Raw genomic sequence first — 3792 nt, 5'->3', positions numbered from 1 at the left:
TGCAGGTGTCTTGGCTGTGAATAGACGACCCTTTTCCATCTACTCCCAGCTTACCTCTCTGGCCTCATCTCTCACCTGTACTTCATTATGAACCCTGCACTTCTGTCACATGAGCCTTCCCGGGGTTCTAAAGAATGCTAGGCTCTTTCGCAACAATGTACTTTTGTCTGTGTTTGTCCGTCCCGCTCCCTTCCTTTCTTTTTCTGGCAAACTCCTACTCATCCTTTAAGACCCAGCTCCCATATGTCCTCCTCTGCCCCACTTTCCTCACATTCCCCAGGGCATTATTTCATACTCTGGGCTCCCATCACTTTTTGTCCACATCCCTGTGGAAATATGGGCTGGGTTGCATTGAAAAATGTATGTGTTTGAAAATCTGTCCTACTGCACTTCCTTTCCTTTACAACTATTTCTCTGTTCATCCGTTTGTTCATACATTCAAGTGGTGCGTATTGAGAACCTACTATATTGCCAGGTGCTGTTCCAGGCACTAGGGTTTCAGCCAGGTACAAAATTCACAGCCCCGTTAGAGGTGCCATTTTGGTACTATCTGTGTGGGTCCGTTAGTGAGGCTTCTTCATAGTAAGAAACAGAAATTCATTTAGGCCAGCTCTAGTAGTGGGGGTTATTATAATATAGTGGCAATAAAGGGCCAAAAATCTCATGGAGACCCAAGAACGACTGAATGGCTTCTGAACAACCTCTCAGCTTCTGTAACTCATAATTGGGTCATTCATGGACCCTCCCAGGCCCTAATGCCACTTTTAAAACTTTTAGTTGCAGTATAATATACCTGCAGAAATTTGCACATCAGAACACAGCTCAATGAATTTTCATGAACTATAACTCACAATGAGATCAAGAAACAGAATATTCAACACTCTAATGCCCCCTCTTGTTGTCCTTCTTTGTTTCATTTTTAAGTTAAATTCCTACCCCAACTTCCCTCCATTATTTGCTATGACATTTTGATTTCTGTTTTCAGTGGGATTGTTTTTCTGAACAGTTTTATTGAGGTAAAATTTACATTCCACAAAGTCACCCATTGTATAGAATATTACTCAGCCATAAAAAAGAATGAAATCTTGCCATTTGCTACAACATGGATGGACCTAGAGGGTATTATGCTAAGTGAAATGAATAAGGCAGACTGAGAAAGACAAATACCGTACGATTTCACTTATATGTGGAATCTAAAAGACAAAACAAACAAACAAACAGACTCATAAATACAGAGAACAAACTGGTGGTTGCCAAAGGGAGGGGATGGGGGGTGAAATAGGTGAAGGGGATTAAGAGGCATAAACTTCCAGTTACAAAATAAGTCATGGAGAGAAAAGTACAGCATAGGGAATATAGTCAGTAATATTATAATAACGTTGTATGGTGACAGATGGTGATTACACTTACTGTGGTGAGTACTGAGTAATGTATGGCATTGTCAAATCAATATGCTGTGCACCTGAAACTAATATACCATTGTATATCAATTATATTTTAATAAAAAAATCACCCGTTGTAAGTGAACAATGCAATGATTTTTAGTAAACTTACAGAGTTCTGCAATCATATAAGACTGTAATCCAGTCTTAGAACATTTCCAGCATCCCCCCAAATTCTCTTGGGCCCATTTTCAGTCAATACTAAGTCCCAGCCCCAGCCCTAGGTAAACAGCTTTTACATCTAGGTCTGTGATCTATTTGAAAAAAACACGTTTTTGAGATATAATTCACATGCTATAAATTTCATCCTTTAAAAAGGTGAAATTCAGTGCTTTTAATATATTACAAAGTTGTGTAAATGTCACCACTTTCTAATTCCAGAATATTTCATCACCTAAAAAAGAAACCCCACACCCACGAGGAGTCATTGCCCATTCCTCCCTCCCCCAATCCCTGGCAATCACGAATCTATTTTCTCTCTCTATGGATTTGCCAATGCTAAACATTTCATCCAAATGGAATCATACAATATGAGGCCTTTTGTGTCTGGCTTGTTTCACTCAGCATAGTGTTTTCAAGATTAATCCATGATGTAACATGTATGACAACCTCATTTCTTTTTTATGGCCAAATAATATTCCTATATTACCATATGGATTTACATTTTGTTTATTCATTCCTCATTGATGCAGATTTGGGTTGTTTCTGCTTTTTGGCAACTGTGAATAATGCTGCTGTGAACATTTGTGTGCAAATTTTTGCGTGCACATATGTTTTCAGTTCTCTTGGGTATATATCTAGGAGTAAATAGGATTGCTAGGTCATATGCTAACTCTATGTTTAACTTTTTCACTGTGATCCATTTAAAGTTAACTTTTGTATATGGTATGAGTTAAGACTCTAAGTTCATTTTTGTTTTCATATGGATATCCAATTTATCCCAGCATAATTTTTTCAAATCATGAATTATCACTGGATGTGTCAAAAGCTTTTCCTGAAACTACTGAGTGAGGCATTAAAATCTCTATTTATTGTTGTTTATTTCTGTTTGAAATTATCATGTAAATTTTGTCCTTTGTTCTTTTAATATGATAGACTATATTAATTTATCTTCAAATATTAAACCAACCTTACATTCTTGGGATAAATACACTAAGTCACAGTGTGTAATCCTTTTTATATGTTGCTGAATTTGGTTTGCTAATATTTTGTTAAGGATTCTTGCATCTATTTTCATGAGGGATGTTGGTTTTCTTTTTTGTGTGTGTGTGACATCTTTGTTTGGCTTTAATTTCTGGCTAAATCTAGCATCGTTGAATGATTTGCAAGTATTCCCTCCTTCCACTATTTCTTGAGTTTGTGAAGGATTGGTATTATTTCTTCTTTAAATGTTTAATATTTGGTTCACCAGTAAATCCACCTGGGCTTAGTCTTTTCTTTGGGGGAAGATGTTTAATTACTCATTCAGTTTCATTTTTCATGATAAGTTTATTCAGATTTTCAATTCTTTTTGAGTCAGTTTTGGTCATTTGTGTACTTCTAGGAATTTTTCCACTTAATCTTAGTTGCCTAATTTGATGGCATAAAGTTGTTCATGTATTGTCTTATAATCCTCTTAATTTTTGTAGTGTCAGTAATGATATATCTTCTTTATTCTTGCTTTTGGTAATTTGTATTTTCTCTCTCACTTTCTAGATAGTCTGGCTAAGAATTTTCCGATTTAGTTGACTTTTTCAAATATCCAAATTTGGCTCGATTGATTTTCTCTACTTTCTATTTCATTGATTTATGATCTAAGAATGTTATTTAATTTACAGATTTTTGGCATTTTCCCTACTTCTTTCTTATGGATATCTAATTTAGTTTTGTTGTGGTCAGGGAACATATACTTTGTATGATTTCAATCTTTTTAAAGTCATGCAGTCCTGTTTTGTGCTCCCACATATGATTTATTCTGGAGAATGTTCCATGTGTTCTTGAAAAGAATGTTTATTCTGCAGTCTTTGGGTAGAATATTATATACATGTTAGTTAAGTCAAGTTGATTGATAGTGTTATTCACATCTTATATGTTTCTTCTGACTTTTTTTTTTAAGATTTTATTTATTTATTCAGCAGAGATAGAGACAGCCAGCGAGAGAGGGAACACAGCAGGGGAGTGGGAGAGGAAGAAGCAGGCTCATAGCAGAAGAGCCTAATGTGGGGCTCGATCCCATAATGCTGGGATCACGCCCTGAGCCGAAGGCAGACGCTTAACCACTGTGCCACCCAGGCACCCCTCTTCTGACTTTCTAACTGATGGATCAATTATTCAGAGTGGGATGTTGAAATCTCCAATTATTATTGTTGGA

The sequence above is a fragment of the Ursus arctos genome, unplaced genomic scaffold, assembly GCF_023065955.2.
Source record: "Ursus arctos isolate Adak ecotype North America unplaced genomic scaffold, UrsArc2.0 scaffold_7, whole genome shotgun sequence".
Lineage (NCBI taxonomy): Eukaryota > Metazoa > Chordata > Mammalia > Carnivora > Ursidae > Ursus > Ursus arctos.
The sequence above is the reverse complement of the archived record's forward strand: the minus strand, read 5'-3'. Positions refer to the sequence as shown.